This window comes from Schistocerca piceifrons, chromosome 4, assembly GCF_021461385.2.
Source record: "Schistocerca piceifrons isolate TAMUIC-IGC-003096 chromosome 4, iqSchPice1.1, whole genome shotgun sequence".
Classification (NCBI taxonomy): domain Eukaryota; kingdom Metazoa; phylum Arthropoda; class Insecta; order Orthoptera; family Acrididae; genus Schistocerca; species Schistocerca piceifrons.
Genome location: NC_060141.1, coordinates 429911247 through 429932159, shown reverse-complemented (window position 1 = coordinate 429932159; position 20913 = coordinate 429911247). Strand labels below are relative to the sequence as shown.

Here is a 20913-nt window from a genome sequence, read left to right as displayed (position 1 = left end):
TAACTATTTTCTTGGGGAAGCAGTTTTCAAATGCATTTACAAAAATGTCATGAAATAAATTATATTTTAAATTGGCATCAGGTTCACGGTACACCTCATCCCAGTCTAACTGCTGTAGGCTTTCCCTGAAATTTGCAATTGTTAAATCGTTGACTGAACGTACTACTTTGGAGGACTGTTTAGTATTGCTGAATGGAGCTATGTCATATATTGTAACTAGCTGTGCACCATGATCAGAAAGACCATTCTCAACAGGCTGAGCATTTATCTGGTTAAACTTATCTTGGTCTATAAAGAAGTTATCTATCAGTGAGCTGCTATCCTTTACCACCCGAGTAGGAAAATCAATAACGGGCGTCAGATTGAAAGAACCAAGTAATAGTTCAAGGTCATTTTTCCTATTACCCTCTTTAAGAGAATCTACATTGAAGTCCCCACAAATAATAATTTGCTTCCCTCTGTCTGACAGATAGCACAACAAGGAGTCCAAATTTTTCAGAAATAGATGAAAATTTCCTGATAGGGACGTATATACAGTTACAATTATAAATGTGCCTTTATTTAATTTAAGCTCACAGGCACATGCTTCTATATGTTTCTCTACACAAAACTTTTTTGTTTCTATACTTTTTGCACACTGATAACTTTTGACATATACCAGCTTCGTTGCTGATCGGCACACTTCACACCTTTCTTTCACGATGAATCCACTTGCTGTACACCAATCCAGAACTTGCTTATCGACTTTGAGACTATAGGGAAATTCCAGTTCGACTCGCTGGCTCATTTTTATGGAACTACAAACAATCACTAGATGTTCGAAGCTAACAGTATTTGAATAGGTGCCGAACTTTTCATTTCTCGAAAGAAGCCAAAGACAATGCAACTGACGTCACAGAAAAAAACGAAGAGAAAAAGTAGTGACAACTAAAACTAATAAACACACTGTATTAAGAGAACGTTATACACTGAAACGCCAAAGAAACTGGCATAGGCACGCGTATTCAAATATAAAGATATGCAAAAAGGCAGAAAACGGCACTGCTGTCAGCAACGCCTATGTAACACGACAAGTGTCTGGCGCAGACTTTAGATTGGTTACTGCTCCTACAATGCAGGGTATCAAGATTTAAGTGAGTTTCAACGTGGTGTTATATTCGGCACATAAGCGATGGGATGCAGCATCTCCGAGGTAGCGATGAAGTGGGTATTTTCTTGTACGACCATTTCATGAGTGTAGCGTAAATTTCAAGAATCCGGTAAAACATTAGATCGCAGACATCGCTGCAGCCGAAAAGATCCTGCAGGAACGGGAACAACGACGAGTGAAGAGAATCGTTCAAATTGACGGAAGTGCAACCCTTCCGCAAACTGCTGCAGATTTCAATGCTGCTCCATCAACACGTGTCAACGTGCGAACCATTCAACTAAACCTCATCGATGAGGGCTTTCGGAGCCGAAGGCCACTCGCGCACCCTTGATGAATGCACGACACAAAGCCTTACGCCTCGCTTGGGACCGTCAACATCGACATTGGACTGTTCATGACAGCAAACATGTAGCTTGGTGGGACGAGTCTCGTTTCAAATTGTATCGAGCGAATGGACGTGTACGGGTATGGAGACTATCTCATGAATCCATGGACCCTGAATGTCAGCAGAGGACTGCTCAAGCTGATGGAGGCTTTGCAGTGGTGTGGGGCGTGTGTAGTTGGAGTGGTATGGGACCCCTGATACGTCTAGATACGACTCTAACGGGGACACGTACGGAAGCATCTTGCCTGATCACTTGTGTCCATCCATGTCCATTCCGCATTTGAGTAATTCAAGCAGGACATTGCGACATCCCACACGACCAGAATTGCTACAGAATCGCTCCAGGAACACCTTTCTGAGTTTAAACACATCTGCTGGCTACCAAACGCCCCAGACATGAACATTATTGAGCATATCTGGGATGCCTTGCAACGTGCTGTCCAAAAGAGATCTCCACCCCTCGTACTGTTACGGAATTATGGACAGTCCTGCAGGAATCATGGTGTCAATTCGCTCCAGCACTACTTCAGACATTAGTCGAGTCCATGGTACGTCGATGGCACGTCGTGTTGCTGCACTTCTGCGAGCTCGGAAGGACCCTACACGGTATTAGGCGGATGTACTAGTTTCTTTGGCTCTCCAGTATATATCGATAACACAACATTGCAAGACACAGCGTACTTTTACAGACTGAAATTATAAAACAAAAGGAACGAAAGTCCAATATGTGATGAAAAATATGTCGCTGTTGTATCTGATATTGCAGCTCCCATTCATGGGAGAAAGGAAATTTTGCACTTGATACAGGCCTAAACTTGTTATATTCGGTATAAAATTCAAAATGTAAGGACGAACACTTGAAACACTTCTCGAATGTCGTAGTTATTATCTAACATCCAACAGCTGGAATTTCACCTTCCAACCTAGCCGCTGGAATTTCACCTTCCAATCTAGCCTCCTAGACAAACTAAGTTACAGAGCAGTCTGTCAACACATTTACTATTTTGCCTATCACATTCGTTGGTTCTCCAACTCACAACCAAAACGTTGCATTCCAACCTACTTTTTTCGAAAGTATATTTAATACTTTCGAACACGAATGGCAACTTCTAACAAACACAAAAAAGTTCTAGTTCTGACCCTATTAAAAATCTGCGTATTACCGACTTTTAAATCATTTTCTTGGAAGAAAACCTCTTGACTACCCTACAATGTTTCCTTCCCCTCCCCTCCCTACCGCTTGCTCCTGGGGTAATTTCCATGAATGACTGCCCATAGAACAGGTGGGCTCCTAACGGTATATACCGAACGTGCGACTGTTATTAATTATTGGTATTTTTTAAGAGTAATATTCAGCAACGTCTCGTATTTTCTATCATATGAAGGATAACCATAACTAACACTTGGTTTAAGAATCATGAAAGAAGGTTGTATACATGGAAGAACCCTGGAGATACTAAAAGGTATCAGATAGATTATATAATGGTAAGACAGAGATTTAGGAACCAGGTTTTAAATTGTAAGACATTTCCAGGGGCAGATATGGACTCTGACCACAATCTATTGGTTATGATCTGTAGATTAAAACTGAAGAAACTGCAAAAAGGTGAGAATTTAAGGAGATGGGACCTGGATAAACTGAAAGAACCAGAGATTCAGGGAGAGCATAAGGGAGCAACTGACAGGAATGGGGGAAATAAATACAGTAGAAGAAGAATGGGTAGCTTTGAGGGATGAAGTAGTGAAGGCAGCAGAGGATCAAGTAGGTAAAAAGACGAGGGCTAGTAGAAATCCTTGGGTAACAGAAGAAATATTGAATTTAATTGATGAAAGGAGAAAATATAAAAATGCAGTAAGTGAAACAGGCAAAAAGGAATACAAACGTCTCAAAAATGAGATCGACAGGAAGTGCAAAATGGCTAAGCAGGGATGGCTAGAGGACAAATGTAAGGATGTAGAGGCCTATCTCACTAGGGGTAAGATAGATACCGCCTACAGGAAAATTAAAGAGGCCTTTGGAGATAAGAGAACGACTTGTATGAATATCAAGAGCTCAGATGGAAACCCAGTTCTAAGCAAAGAAGGGAAAGCAGAAAGGTGGAAGGAGTATATAGAGGGTCTATACAAGGGCGATGTACTTGAGGACAATATTATGGAAATGGAAGAGGATGTAGATGAAGATGAAATGGGAGATATGATACTGCGTGAAGAGTTTGACAGAGCACTGAAAGACCTGAGTCGAAACAAGGCCCCCGGAGTAGACAATATTCCATTGGAACTACTGACGGCCGTGGGAGAGCCAGTCCTGACAAAACTCTACCATCTGGTGAGCAAGATGTATGAAACAGGCGAAATACCCTCAGACTTCAAGAAGAATATAATAATTCCAATCCCAAAGAAAGCAGGTGTTGACAGATGTGAAAATTACCGAACTATCAGCTTAATAAGTCACAGCTGCAAAATACTAACACGAATTCTCTACAGACGAATGGAAAAACTAGTAGAAGCCAACCTCGGGGAAGATCAGTTTGGATTCCGTAGAAACACTGGAACACGTGAGGCAATACTGACCTTACGACTTATCTTAGAAGAAAGATTAAGGAAAGGCAAACCTACGTTTCTAGCATTTGTAGACTTAGAGAAAGCTTTTGACAATGTTGACTGGAATACTCTCTTTCAAATTCTAAAGGTGGCAGGGGTAAAATACAGGGAGCGAAAGGCTATTTACAATTTGTACAGAAACCAGATGGCAGTTATAAGAGTCGAGGGGCATGAAAGGGAAGCAGTGGTTGGGAAGGGAGTGAGACAGGGTTGTAGCCTCTCCCCAATGTTATTCAATCTGTATATTGAGCAAGCAGTAAAGGAAACAAAAGAAAAATTCGGAGTAGGTATTAAAATTCAGGGAGAAGAAATAAAAACTTTGAGGTTCGCCGATGACATTGTAATTCTGTCAGAGACAGCAAAGGACTTGGAAGAGCAGTTGAATGGAATGGACAGTGTCTTGAAAGGAGGATATAAGATGAACATCAACAAAAGCAAAACAAGGATAATGGAATGTAGTCTAATTAAGTCGGGTGATGCTGAGGGAATTAGATTAGGAAATGAGGCACTTAAAGTAGTAAAGGAGTTTTGCTATTTGGGGAGCAAAATAACTGATGATGGTCGAAGTAGAGAGGATATAAAATGTAGGCTGGCAATGGCAAGGAAAGCGTTTCTGAAGAAGAGAAATTTGTTAACATCCAGTATTGATTTAAGTGTCAGGAAGTCATTTCTGAAAGTATTCGTATGGAGTGTAGCCATGTATGGAAGTGAAACATGGACGATAAATAGTTTGGACAAGAAGAGAATAGAAGCTTTCGAAATGTGGTGCTACAGAAGAATGCTGAAGATTAGATGGGTAGATCACATAACTGATGAGGAAGTATTGAATAGGATTGGGGAGAAGAGAAGTTTGTGGCACAACTTGACCAGAAGAAGGGATCGGTTGGTAGGACATGTTCTGAGGCATCAAGGGATCACCAATTTAGTATTGGAGGGCAGTGTGGAGGGTAAAAATCGTAGAGGGAGACCAAGAGATGAATACACTAAGCAGATTCAGAAGGATGTAGGTTGCAGTAGGTACTGGGAGATGAAAAAGCTTGCACAGTATAGAGTAGCATGGAGAGCTGCATCAAACCAGTCTCAGGACTGAAGACCACAACAACAACAACAACATGAAGGATAACCCACGAAAACCATATAACACTTCAGACATAGTTATCATTTTCCATTAAAAAATATTTTTTATTGCTAATTATCACCATGAAATACGTATAGCACAGGTTGTCACAGAATAATGTATACACTCTTTCAAACAGAATATCTCTTTAATTAAAGGAGACAGAAATACAATTTTTATGGGTAATAATTTAGAAGACGGTGCAAAACATAACTATGCTTTCTTTTGTTTCAGTATTGTCACCAAACATGGCGTTATCGTTTGGACAACGGAAATAGGCGCTAAAGCGTTACTGGAAAACAGAGAATATTTGTGCGGTACGTCTACGTTGGAGAGTTGAATTTGGAACACCTCCACCGACAGGAGTAACTATTACAAGAATCAGGGATAAGTTTTAAGTCGGTGCACGATATGAAGAAGGGGCATAGTGGACGAAAGAGAAGTTCAACAGACAATGAGAGTGTTGATGCAGTAATCTAGGCATGCACACGATCCCCAAAGAAATCTGTGAGGCAATGCTCTCGTGAGATTGGAATCTGCAGAAGCAGTTTTCATAGAATTTTGCGGTCTGAGAACTTTAAGCCTTACATTCCAAGATTTCTCCACGCTCTTAACGAGGGTGATCCTGATAGGCGAAGCGAATTTTGTGAGTGGTTCATTAACAGATATGAAGAGGAGCGACGTTTCCAAGATCGAATTCTTTGGTCAGATGAAGCGACGTTTAAACTTGATGGAACAATTAACAGCCATAATTGCGTGTACTGGGCCAGGGTGAATCCATACGTAACCTAGCAAAGGCATGTTAATCTACCAGTAGTAACAGTCTAGTGTGGTCTGTCTTCTAGAGGGTTAATCGGGCCATACTTCTTTGAGAACACTGTCATGGGCGACTCGTACTTGGAAATGTTTCAAATGATAACTCCTGGTCTTAGCGTTGTGTTTGGAAGTGAAGATTATTACTTTCAACAGGTTGTGGCACCATCTCACTTTCACCTGGATGTGAAGGTTTTTGTCAATCGTACATTCCCTGCCAGATGAATAGGATGAAGAGGAAGATTGGAGTACCGGCCGGTGTGGCCGTGCGGTTCTAAGCGCTTCAGTTTGGAACCGCGTGATCGCTACGGTCGCAGGTTCGAATCCTGCCTCGGGCATGGATGTGTGTGATGTCCTTAGGTTAGTTAGGTTTAAGTAGTTCTAAGTTCTAGCGGACTGATGGCCTCAGTAGTTAAGTCCCATAGTACTCAGAGCCATTTGAACCATTTTTTTGAAGATTGGAGTATCCCACTCGATCTCGAGATTTAACTCCTCTAGACTTCTTTCTGTGGGGAACTCTCAAGAACACAGTTTACGCTGCGAGACCACACACACTGGATGATCTTAGAGAGCAAATTGAGCAAGCCAGTGATGCTACACCGTTGGAAACAATAAAGTTGGCATGTCGCTCATTCGTTAAGTCGATGTCAGCGGTGTATTGCAATGGACGGACACCAGTTTGAATATTTACTACCTCAAGTCGGACCATGAAGCACCTAACACCACTAAAATTATATTTCTAACCCCTTTCATCAAATAGATGTTCAATTTCAAAGAGTGTATAATTATTTTGGGACACCCTGTATTTTAAAGATCTTATTAGAATTATATCGAAAGTGTTTTCTAGTTTTATTAATCCTGAATAATACAATATCTATTCCATATGGAGTTTAATTAATCCATACATCAACTGAGGATCTCTTTAGGGCTGTTTCAAAATATTGCGCTGAACGGAAATAGCAGATCTTTTGTTTTGTATGCTTCGTCCCTCTTCAGTTCATGCTTATTCCGGTAGAGGCGCCACAAACGTTTATTTCTTTTAACGTGTGTTGCTTCCTCTACCAGAGGCATCACAAACGTCATATTGTTTCCGATTTTCTACTCTCTCTCTCTCTCTCTCAATCAGTAAGGTTATTAAGTATGCTAGAGACACATGTTCTCAATCTTGCTGCCAGCCTACGAGCCGTATTTTAGAGAATATCATCAATAACTGTTTAATTGTAATTAATAAATGTGTAAACACGATACGTTTGACTCTAGAAAACGTCACGTTATATACCAGAGTCTAACATAACAGTCGCGACACTCCGTCTAGTTTCTGTTACCCACGCCGATAGCAGCGCCCCAAGCGGCCAGCAAGCAACACTTTTGAATATGATATCGAACGAGTGCGAATACTAACGTTTATATTGATTTGTAACATACTTTTTACAGTAAGGAGTGTATGCAGTACCATAAAAATCGACAATCACTAAAAAATTACATCATATTTGTCATTATATAGTTTCCTCAGGACTCTAGGAGATACGAATCGGTACATTACAGGACAGATTATTTATGATTAGACTGTAACATACAGACATTTACTGGGTAATATCGTTTCCCTACAACAACATAAAATTACTGGTAAACAGCAGAATACCTGACCTTTTGCAGAAAGACATCGTATATCTACCCAACAACGCAGAGTTTTGTTCGCTATACTCTCAGTCAAATTAGTGCATGTCAAACGTAGGGAACCTTTATGGAATATAATACCTACATTATTTAATGTATCAAAGAAGCTACCAAAAATATAGCTTAAGAGAAAAGGACGTGATGGTAAATCATCAAAAAGAGTAAAACTGTTTCCAAAAACAGAAAAACCAATTTCACAATTGTTGCTAAATCTTAGCCACAAACGGCAAGGTTCTTCAACACACTCATCTTTGAAGTAAAAGTAATCACACTTCAAAAATATTTGTGTATCATAAAGTCGAGCGAAGTGTAAGAATGGGAGAATCATTAGATCAATAACGATTTTTTGAAGTGTCAGGGAAAATTCCTATGATATTAAGAACAGATAATTGAAATATATACTTCTCACGAATGAAACGTGTGTTCATATTCTTTTGCTTTCAGCGGATTAAGCTGCAAATATACACATATATGAAAGCATTTATTCATGAATAACTTGTAGCTTATGTCAGTGAACACAGTGCTGTAGCTGTCTTTATATGTACCTCACGATACTTCATCTCACTTGGCAATTTACTAACGCATGGAACAGAAAAATATAACAACTATTTCGTTGATGAAGTAGGAAATAATTGAAAATAAACATTATCTTCACGACATTTGTGACTGTCATCTTTCTCTCCGCTTGGAGCGCTAGTGTCATTCAGCTGTCAAATGGTGATAACTTTTGTGCCAGTGTGTATCGTGGTTGTATGTATTACACTGTGGTATATACTACAATCAATTTCGTGTTAACTGCTTAACAAAATTTTATATTCACCAGGGAGGAGGGGAGGGTCCAATACGTAACTTTAGCCCATTCTTTACATCGATCAAAGTTTAGCACATTCCTTGAACACAAAATGTTTAAAACTAACGGTTTTCTTAAAATTACTCATCATTCCTTTCATCATTTATCCTACAAGATAAAAACTCTCTCCTTCAACAAAGATGGGTACTATACTTTCGAAACAGTATTTGGACCACTGTATCTGACAATAATTCAAAAAAGAAGAAAGGTCTTCTTACCAAAGCATTTTCTTTTGTAGAATCTTGCGGATTTAAAATCCAACAAAGGAACAGAAAGTAGACGAATAATATATATTCAAAAGATACCGTCATAGCAGTAACTTTCTGTGGACTATAAAATGAGGTAATGTAAACAAATCATGTAAACTGCACTCATAACAAAAGACTGGCAAAACGTTAAGATTACTACTAGAATTCGCAGTTTGCGACCGTCGCTAAGGAACCAAATAGCGACGGGATAATAGCAAGTCTTTATTCGCCTGAAAATGTGAAGAACTGTTCTCAAAATTAGAAAAAAATAATATTTCTCTTTTGCATTGATCGCGCTTTTTCCCTCGTTTGTGGAGTTCACTTCTGTATGAAGTCCTAGTAACTTCTATATGCGTTCCATGTTTTCCATATTTCTCTTTGTACAAGCAATTTTCGATTTACACGGTTAATTGAATCCTTTAAGAAGATTGTCGTTTCCCACATAAGAATACGGTAGTTAATTGCTGGAGGCAGAGGAAGAAATTGTTTTGCGGCGTTTCGGCACTTCTTCATACAAAATGACTTCCCACAAAGGCGCCAAAGCCACTCGTTACACTGACACTCCACTCTATGTTTCGTTTTTTTCCTAGGCAAATTACTCTGTCAGGCACATGTTAAGATGTCGTATAACACCATTCTGTACGTAGGCAGTGTTGCTAGACTGTCTCAAAGACCTGATGCAAAAGCCATAGGCATACACACAATCAACGGCAGTAAATTTAGGAGATACGCGTATTACGTTCTAAGTATTAAATGTTAAATCTTAACTGCTGGGCATACAAATCTCGCAGGGTTTTTTTTTTTTTTTACTTATACTTTGTGTTCGTGGAAGTACAACTTACCTAGCAGTCACATCTGTAGGATTCTTCAGTTTCTAGTGGTCTAGTTTCCTTTATTCCCATTTGATGAACGGCACATGAAAAAACTACCTAACATTTTTACAAAGAAAACTTCATACTCGTATATGTCGATTCGATGGGTGCAGTAGACCTACCAACAGAGAAATCTGAAACTGGAATTGTACGTTTAATAATTAAAGGCTAAATTTAAGTCACGAATCATTATTGCACTTTCATTAATTTGGTAACAACCTAGACCGCTTGTTTTAAAAGTTGTTTATTTCTTTAATTATTACCGGCTACCTTAATGACATAATCAGAGATCTGTCTTCCACTGTGTAATGCAATATAATGTATTAATCGCGCAAACAAAGCTGACATCCGGCGAGCTGACTTTTGGAAGGTGGTTGATTCGATACAAATCGAATCCATCGACCGTCAGTGACAGCTTTCCCTCGTTGTCAACCTAACCTGAGTGGGCTAGCAGAAAGCGTTACAGCGTGAGAGCGTCGTCTGTTCACGGTAGCAGCCGTGAGAGAGTTAGCGATAGCATCAGTGTTATTCCTTCAGTGATTATGGTTGAAGAAGTCTTAACTTGTTGAACATCGTGCTTATTAACATATCCACTGCTACAATTTGCGTAATGCAGTACCTACGAAATATCTGCATGAAGGTATTTTGCAGGTGTGATAAACGGAGTAGAAGTTCACTAGTGATTTTTACTTGTATTCTTACAGGGTGTTTCAAAAATGACCGGTATATTTGAAATGGCAATAAAAACTAAACGAGCAGCGATAGAAATACACCGTTTGTTGCATATGCTTGGGACAACAGTACATTTTCAGGCGGACAAACTTTCGAAATTACAGTAGTTACAATTTTCAACAACAGATGGCGCTGCAAGTGATGTGAAAGATATAGAAGACAACGCAGTCTGTGGGTGCGCCATTCTGTACGTCGTCTTTCTGCTGTAAGCGTGTGCTGTTCACAACGTGCAAGTGTGCTGTGGACAACATGGTTTATTCCTTAGAACAGAGGATTTTTCTGGTGTTGGAGTTCCACCGCCTAGAACACAGTGTTGTTGCAACAAGACGAAGTTTTCAACGGAGGTTTAATGTAACCAAAGGACCGAAAAGCGATACAATAAAGGATCTGTTTGAAAAATTTCAACAGACTGGGAACGTGACGGATGAACGTGCTGGAAAGGTAGGGCGACCGCGTACGGCAACCACAGAGGGCAATGCGCAGCTAGTGTAGCAGGTGATCCAACAGCGGCCTCGGGTTTCTGTTCGCCGTGTTGCAGCTGCGGTCCAAATGACGCCAACGTCCACGTATCGTCTCATGCGCCAGAGTTTACACCTCTATCCATACAAAATTCAAACGCGGCAATCCCTCAGCGGCGCTACCATTGCTGCACGAGAGACATTCGCTAACGATATAGTGCACAGGATTGATGACGGCGATATGCATGTGGGCAGCATTTGGTTTACTGACGAAGCTTATTTTTACCTGGACGGCTTCGTCAATAAACAGAACTGGCGCATATGGGGAACCGAAAAGCCCCATGTTGCAGTCCCATCGTCCCTGCATCCTCAAAAAGTACTGGTCTGGGCCGCCATTTCTTCCAAAGGAATCATTGGCCCATTTTTCAGATCCGAAACGATTACTGCATCACGCTATCTGGACATTCTTCGTGAATTTGTGGCGGTACAAACTGCCTTAGACGACACTGCGAACACCTCGTGGTTTATGCAAGATGGTGCCCGGCCACATCGCACGGCCGACGTCTTTAATTTCCTGAATGAATATTTCGATGATCGTGTGATTGCTTTGGGCTATCCGAAACATACAGGAGGCGGCGTGGATTGGCCTCCCTATTCGCCAGACATGAATCCCTGTGACGTCTTTCTGTGGGGACACTTGAAAGACCAGGTGTACCGCCAGAATCCAGAAACAATTGAACAGCTGAAGCAGTACATCTCATCTGCATGTGAAGCCATTCCGCCAGACACGTTGTCAAAGGTTTCGGGTAATTTCATTCAGAGACTACGCCATATTATTGCTACGCATGGTGGATATGTGGAAAATATCGTACTATAGAGTTTCCCAGACCGCAGCGCCATCTGTTGTTGACAATTGTAACTACTGTAATTTCGAAAGTTTGTCTGCCTGAAAATGTACTGTTGTCCCAAGCATATTGCAACAAACGGTGTATTTCTATCGCTGCTCGTTTAGTTTTTATTACCGTTTCAAATATACCGGTCATTTTTGAAACACCCTGTATATACACAATATACAGTATGAAAATGAAACAATGAAGAAGAAACAATATGAACTCTGTGCAAAGTCGTTCAAGGTTAGATACCCCACTAACATCTTCAGCTCTATCTGAACTGGATTCTGACGATTCACTGGAGTTACCTGTGCCAACAATAAAATTGATGTTATCAACGGCAACTTCCATAATACCATCGTTTGTCCAATATTCCCTCCACCTTTCGACAGTAGCCTGCCCAGTCACCCACAGTGACTGACTTAAGGGAATCCTCCTCAAGTTTAAGGAGATTTTCCGCTGACATCTCTCCAGTGACATTTTGTTCTCTAAACACTCCCTTTACTTTCGTCTACGCAAGTTCGATCGCATTTAGGACACAGTTTTAGGGTGGCAAGCGTATTACTCTGAGACCTTTGCTTGCGGCCGACGTGTCGACAGCATAGCATTTATCCGCAGGCTTATGTAGCCGGATTAACGATCAGAGAGCCTCCTTTTTCATGCTCGCGTCGCACTCGATGTTTTTTTTTCCGCAACCATTCGAGCATTCCCGCTTTGGAATTGTAGTATGTGGGAGGTTTGTCCAGCTGCCTACTATGATAGGGCGCATAGTCTAACACAGTAACTGAGTTAGGAGGAAGACAGGGTAAAACCATTTCTTCAAACCACTGTTCAAAGTTATTAGAGTTCACCTGCCCATGGTAATCTCCTTGGCTGGTTCTGGCAAAGAACTTGAGCTCAGCTGCCCTCGCAAAACCGTTCTTAGAACCAACAGGTGCTACTATTAATCTCTTAGAAGCTCTTCCCAAGCTGTCACACCAACCACGTCTTCGCTTTGCCAACATTTGCCGCAAGCAAGATTGTTATGGAGCCGAGATTCGTCTAGGTAGAAAATCTCGCTTCCTGCCTCCCTAACGGCTTTCGTCTGTACAAGAAAACCAGATCTCCACTCCACAATGTCCTCACGTTCGAGTAACAATGTCCTCTTGTTTTGAGACGTTTCCACATGAAGCCCACTTCAAAATTGTTCTAAGCGAAGTACCACACCCGTCCTATCTTGGATCTCAGAACTGACGTTTCGTTATGCTGGGAACAACTTTCTGCATAGTATAAAAGTCTCTTATCCTGTCACCAATGACACGCGTGTCAAATTCATCCAGTTCCTCTTGAATGTTACTACGTCTCCTATTAAGGAAAGGAAGGAACACCTCTTCAAAACTTTGATCACATTGTACAGTGACAATATCGAAATACAATACAGTACTTATACACAAAGTAAATGAAGTGTAATCAACGACACATGAAAAGAAAAATTAATATCCAATAGAGGGTTCTACCGAGGGACAGTGGAACGGTAGACTACTAAATTAAACTAACCTTTTCTTTTTTGGCGTTCTTGGAGAATCGCCAAGATTAGTTTTCGTAAATTTTACCATTCTCTTCATACTCGACACACTTCGTCCTGTGTACTTAACAGCTCTCTTCCCCGCCTGTGAAAGCGGGTAGAACAATTTCTTCTGCTTTTTTCTTCTTTGCAGAACTTTATGACATTAAGCACTATTTTACGTGCTTGGCTACGCAACATTTTACTCCCTTTGCATTTAGCAGTGGAAGGAGTTAACAATTCCTCAGAAGGACCAGCATCATTTATTACGAAACAATTTTAAAAACAGTATTTACCCACAACGTAAAACACAACACACCGAAGGCAACACAGATTGACAACAACAATACCAGTATTGCCCAGCCCCTATATTAGACAAAGGTTGGCAGACATCCGGAACAAGTGAATATCAGATCAAAGTCGTACACTGTTCTTCGACTTTGGTCCATTCTGCTCTCCCCACCACCTACAGCGCTCAACTTTGGTTGCGCGATTAATATATACCACAGCGTCGTACAACATTTATATGTGCATAATTGCACTTGACTAGTATCGATGTGTACATTTATTTCAAGGAGAATGCAACCAGACATAGCCTACTGGTATCATAAAGTGCATGAAGTACTGTAGATCTTGTGATGAATAAGGCCGAAGCTGGCAATAAAACTGTAAATGATGTGATCTAGATCGTTGCTCAATTAATTAAAATTCAGTAATGACTGCTGTCTCTCATTTCGACTTCAAGGCAACATCTGCAAAATTCTGATTAAAGGAATAGCTCTTGATACAAACAGTGACGAGAAGTTATCCCAGTATGACGGTGTCAGGTAAGAGCTACGTAACTTTATGAAATCGTGTAAATTATAAGAAATAGCTTCTTCTCCCGTATCTATCACTTGAGTTCATAAAATCAGAATACTAATTTATTGTACGGAAAATGTGTTGTATCAAAATGTTATTAATTTTTTAAACTCTTTTATTACAGTCGTTTCACTTGTTTTCATCCATTCACCACATACAAAATGGAAAAGTCGTTCGATATCTCTTTTTCTAAGATAGACCCATAAAAACTCATAGTATTCCATTTCCAGTATTTTATATCTCACTTGGAAGCTATATTTTCCCTCTACGCTTGGTGCTTAACATATCGCAGGCTATTTGCTCGTTTTTTTTCATTCTTCTCAAATCGAATTTTTTTATATTTACGCCATTAAACACAGGATCCACTTGATGCAGTGGGAGGTCCACTTAATGTGCATGTTAAGGGCGGACAAAAAGAACTAGTAAGCTTGCCGGACTAAATAGTTGTCACCCCCTATGCACACTGGTCGATTTGTTCCACTTCAGATTGTTTAGAATTGGTACGAGGCTGTTGTGTAACCGTCCACCGCTGACGTACATCGTGGTAGCGAAGTGGCGTGTTGGTATCACTGGACTTTATGTAATCATCGCAATAACAAGGGACGACGTCGAGACGTGCTAGATTGGCAGAGGAGAGCTGTCGTGTTTGGACGTGTCCTCGACCCCGCTGTTACTTCAGTTGCCCGATTTGTTGCTGTATCAGCGCTGACTGTTCAGCATATCTACGAGAAATTTTGTACCACTCATAGTGATGTAAAACGGCGTACGAACAGTAATCATACAAATATCATAATCGACAGGCACCGGATACGAGTCTCATTCTACGTCAGTGGCAATCGGTTTCAAACCCGACAGGAATTGCTGCAGACAGTGAATGTAAGTCCACCTCAACAAGTTTCCAAGCGAACACCTCGTGAACAGCATGACTCGGGTACCTCAGTGAGCCTGACAACACAAAAACTGGACGGTAGTTCTTCTCAATTGGTGCTCGGTTTGCCGTTACGGATGGCGCGGAAGGAAAGGAGTAGTTGGGAGACGTGGCTGGATGTCAGACGTGGTTGGGCGATAGATGGCACCGTGACGTTAGAAGTTCGAAAAATCCGTTAAACGGGGTGTTACAAAAAGGTACTGCCAAACTTTCAGGAAACATTCCTCACACACAAATAAAGAAAAGATGTTATGTGGACATGTGCCCGGAAACGCTTAATTTCCATGTTAGAGCTCATTTTAGTTTCGTCAGTATGTACTGTACTTCCTCGATTCACCGCCATGATGTCATACGGGATACTCTACCTGTGCTGCTAGAACATGTGCCTTTACAAGTACGACACAACATGTGGTTCATGAACGATGGAGCTCCTGCACATTTCAGTTGAAGTGTTCGTACGCTTCTCAACAACAGATTCGGTGACCGATGGATTGCTAGAGGCGGACCAATTCCATGGCCTCACCCCTCTTGACTTTCATTTATGGGAGCATTTGAAAGCTCTTGTCTACGCAACCCCGGTACCAAATGTAGAGACTCTTCGTGCTCATATTGTGGGCGGCTGTGATACAGTACACGATTCTCTAGGGCTGCATCAGCTCATCAGGGATTCTATGCGACGGAGGGTGGATGCATGTATCCTCGCTAACAGAGGACATTTTGAACATTTCCTGTAACAAATTGTTTGAAGTCACGCTGGTACATTCCGTTGCTGTGTGTTTCCATTCCATGATTAATGTGATTTGAAGAGAAGTAATAAAATGAGCTCTAACATGGAAAGTAAGCGTTTCCGGACACATGTCTACATAACATATTTTCTTTCTTTGTGTGTGAGGAATGTTTCCTGAAAGTTTGGCCGTACCTTTTTGTAACACTCTGAATGTTGCAGTGTTCGCGGACGGGATAGAGAACTCATCACATTAGAAGCGAGTTGTTAGCAAGAAGAGCAAGTAGAAGCAGAAAAGTAATAGAAAGCCGAAGTGACAGTGAATGCCCGTACTTGTGCGTAGAAACGTTAGAACTTGGTGCCGTGCCTTGTGCTAGAAACAATAAAACTCTCAGTTCTAAGAAGTCAGTGTCTCCTTTCAAATCCTTTTCATATCTATTAGAACCAACTAAGTGTGGAGATTTTTAAAGGCAGGTGTATTGATTTTGATAGGGCATGTACCGGTAGGCACCCGGTCCCATTTTTAGTTTTCAGGTGCATGTTACATGGGAAAAAGGTGCTCACTCAAGTTGTGTAGCGTAAACATGGTCTGATCGCCGAGATTGTATCAACACAGGTGGTTTTAGAGAGAAACTTGGCCGTGGTAGATACGAAGTGCTCACAGTGGCGCCTGCTGAAGAGCGGGGCAGGGGGTGGGGGGGTGGGGGGGGGGCTTGGGGACAGTGGGGACAGTTGCCCCTAGTGAGGACTTATTTAGTTCACGGATATGAAAAACTATTTGTAACCGCTGAGTCTGGATTTTTATGACTTAAAATGCTGCGAAAATCTCTAAACTGGCCTGAAAATATCCACAAAACGACGTAAAAATGGTATGAAAAATATGTAAAGTGACTTATAAAATAAAATAGACTAATGAGGAGCTTTGTAAGAAGTGGGAACAAAAGTTACAAAAAAGATAATTTAAAATTAGTATGTTTTTTTTTTTTTTTTTTTTTTTTTAAAGAAGTCTCATTCTTTGAAGCTATATGAAAATTGTTCTACAACCATCTTACAACTATTGTAGTGTGTTTGCGAAAGTAAGGTACATCTGTAGACGGACAACACGTGCTTGTAATGAGAAAATCTTCCAACATTTACTCAAATAAATGGAGAATGCAGTTTCATATTTTCCTTTAGTTTCAAAAACGAATCTAAAGAATCGACATGCATATACCGATATTTCACAAATAGACATTACCTTCGATATAATATCTGTACGAAACATCGATATTTTTGTTTCAATAGCCATACCTTCTAAGAGTTAACAACCGTAAGTGATACAACAATGAAAATAAGTAGATGAACTATCGATTTATTTTCATACTGTACGAGCACATTCTTCAGTAACAATGTTACATTTCTCCTAGAGGCACATGCATTATTTCTTCTTGCCAACATTAAAAGAACGAATTGTTGTGTCATAAATGAACGTTAAACACAAACACTTAAAACTGAAGTAAAATGTTAAAAATGGCATGAACATTGAAAACTTAATGCCGTGGCTACATTTGGGGAACTATCCACGCGCTCGCAAGTGCACTTCTTTGTTCTGCAGAAGCAAGCATGACAGACGTAGAGGTTGTGTCGGCCATAACCTTTGGCTTAACCTATCTTCATTATAAAAGTAAAAAAAAAAAAAAAAAAAAAAAAAAATTAGGAAAGAAAACTAAAAATACGGCAAAGAAGATGGTTGATGTTAAAAATTCATATAAACCGTACCAGGTAATTGTTAATTGTATCTATGGTCATTATATAGTATGTTATGTGTATTAGGCCTATGAACAAATTATTGATTTACAATTTGTGACTGCAGAGAATTTATGGAAGAAAAATGTAATGAGCTTCTTCATGAACCATCTGGACAGTATGATAACTTCTGCAGTATGAGCTACGCTAATTTTGAATATTTGCTGAATGAAATTTCACCTATGATTTAAAAGAAAAATACAGACTTCAGAGAAGCTATACCAGCTAAATATCGTCCGGCAATAACACTAAGATACTTAGCATCTGGAGACAGTTACAAAAGTCTACGCAATTTTTTTAAAGTATCCACCCAGATAATATCAAAAATTATACCTGAAGTCTGTCAAGCTATGAATAGCGTTCTGAAAGATGAAATAAAGGCAATGTGAAACATGTTTGATATTTTGTTTTTAATATTTTTTATTACTTTGAAGAGCTAGGTGTACAAAAATATTAATCAGTGTTCTGTACAATAGTTATTACTTATGCACTAGTATCATGCTGCTGAAGCGTTGGATTCGGTTCAGTAAATAGTTATGTTGTCATCTCTATTTCGAGGATGTGGTGATAGTAATGGAGTGGAGGATCTTTCAGAATTGGAGATGGGATTGGTAGAGGTCATGATTTGGGGTATAAGGTTCAGAAAATAACGTTTGAACACGTGCTGAGCGGTTTGGTACTACAATATATCCACTTGACACTGATGATGGTCTAGAATATCGAAATGAATTATGAGAGGATGGTGTTTCACACGAAAATGACCCCTAATTCTTTTGATAAATAAACCATCTATTTCATACATCATTAATTTCCTGTCGTCTTGAGGAAGCTCCCGCATATTTTTGGCTAATAGCTTATCATACAGATCACATTCATCATCTTCAGCTTTTGCACATGATGGACGTTGACTAAGCACATTCGTTAATTGACCAAATGCTGTGGCCATTTGCTGTTCCGCTATATTCGAAGCAGTATGACGACGAGATTTCTCCTTAGATTTACTTGTAGATGGTGAAGAAACCGTTGATGCGGGAGTCGAGGAACCCGCCACCCTGTTATAATTTCCTGTCTCCTCGGCCTCATCCACCGTTTCTTCGTCAGCTATTTCTGATTATCTTGATTGATGAAAAAATTAGATTTTATTAATAATACGGTACGAAAGAATTATTTCATATTTTAATTATTACTTTAACATTATCTTTTCAGATGCCCTCTACAGCGGAAGATTGGATTAATATAGAAAGGGGATATAGCAGTAAATCTGGGATCGTTGGATGGCAAACATATAGTTATCGAGTGTCCGCCTTACAGTGGACCTGAATATTTCAACTACAAGAAAACTTTCAGTATAGTGATTTTGGAATTTGTCGATAGCAATTATAACTTTATATTTGTTGACATAGGATGTCAAGGGAGGATTAGCGATGGTGGTGTTTTTAACAATTCATTATTATGGCAAAGAATCTGCAGAAACAAAATGAACTTCCCCACACCATGCCCACTTCATGGATCTAATAACAACGTAAACGTGCCATACGTATTTTTAGCAAACGGTGCCTTTGCTCTCAGTACGCATGTTATGAAGCCTTACCCCTGGACATCATGAGATTGGATCGCCAAAAAGAATATTTAACGAACAGTTGTCTAGAACCCGCGTTGGAGTGAAGAAAACTTTTGGCACTTTAACTTCAGTGTTCAGAATTTTGGGAAGACCTATTAATTTAGACTTAGAAACTGTGAAAGAAATTACTATGGCCAGTGTGCTACTACATAACTTTCTCACAAAAAGTAGATCTTCTTCAGAAAGATATATTCCCCCCGGAACTTTGGATGTATGGGATAGTAATGGGAATCTGATAACACCTGGTGCATGGCGGAACATAAAAGAATATACTGTGATACAAAATTTGCCACTTTACTAAGTCTAATGACAGATGTGGAATGAATGACTGATAAACAAGTTATACTTATATGCATATGGTGTCTGTTTGCAGACACCATATCCATATAAGTATAAAGTTCTGGCAACACCGGCCATGACCTTCTTCTTCTATGCGGATGCACACATATTCCCCGAACTCTTACGGGACTTGGTAAGAATGTCTTCCACGAGTAATAAGTGTGTTGGGGTGGGACACTACGAATGTAGTACGTGGACATACAAGATGAGAATGTGGGTCTCGAGGGAGGCGTGCGCGAGATAGTCCCTGCAGGCGCGCTATCCTCTGTGCCCTCGGTGGCTCAGATGGATAGAGCGTCTGCCATGTAAGTAGGAGATCGCGGGTTCGAGTCCCGGACGGGGCACACATTTTCACCTGTCCCCGTTGATATATATCAACGCCCGTTAGCAGCTGAAGGTATTAATACACTTCTAATTTCGATAAACAAGTTCGTCGGTTCAGAAGTGAAGTGCTACCATTGACAGTTGTATTCTAGACTCCTCCAACTCATCACAGTCATCTTCTCCATGCTCACGGATGGCTCTGTGTGATACGCCTCAGGAACTTGTAACCTCAGTTCCGGATACCACATCCCACAGACCATGTACTTCCCACGATTCCGAGCACCCCTCAGTCAACTGATGAAATCTGACGCTAAAACTAAAACTAAACTTCGCCCGAACAGGTGATGAAGACCTAACGCTGCTGACCGGCTGCCGTGTCATCCCCAGCGCATAGGCGTCACTAGATGCGGATATGGAGGGGCACGTGGTCAGCACACCGCTCTCCCGGCCGTACGTCAGTTTGCGAGAGCGGAGCCGCTACTTCTCAATCAAGTAACTCCTCAGTTGGCCTCACAAGGGCTGAGTGCTGCCCGCTTGCCAACAGCACTCGGCAGACTGGATGGTCACCCATCCAAGTACTAGCCCAGCCCGACAACGTTTAACTTCGGTGATCAGATGGGAACGGGTGTTATCACTGCGAAAAGGCCGTTGGCTAAACTTTGACGCTGACAACCCAAATATTTAGTTCTAAGAACTCACATCGTTGTTAATCATTTCTTTATCTTAAATAAAAGAAAAAAGACAGAAGAGTTATATCCTATGTAATCGGTTTCAATCTATAAAGAATATAGATTCGTTTCACAATAAATTTGTTGTATACTTTATAATGATTAATAATATGCATTCTACCCCAAAGAAAGTATTAGTCTTTCTCCAACTGAGACACTTTTCTTCCAGTTCGTCTCCCTTTTTTTTAATGATTCGACGAAGATTTCAGCCAGCTCCTCAAACCGCTTGCCCAAGTGGACGATCTGCCTAGGGTCGCAGTGATCCGT

At 40.5% G+C, this 20913-nt stretch overlaps 1 protein-coding gene and 1 pseudogene across 1 annotated transcript in view; both read right to left on the bottom strand.

Annotated features, from left to right (window-relative positions):
• The window catches only part of LOC124795897 (granzyme B-like), a 187386-nt gene that overhangs the window by 130287 nt on the left and 36186 nt on the right, over positions 1–20913 (bottom strand). The gene's annotated exons all lie outside the window — the stretch shown is intronic.
• Positions 20454–20571, bottom strand: LOC124796887 (annotated as a pseudogene).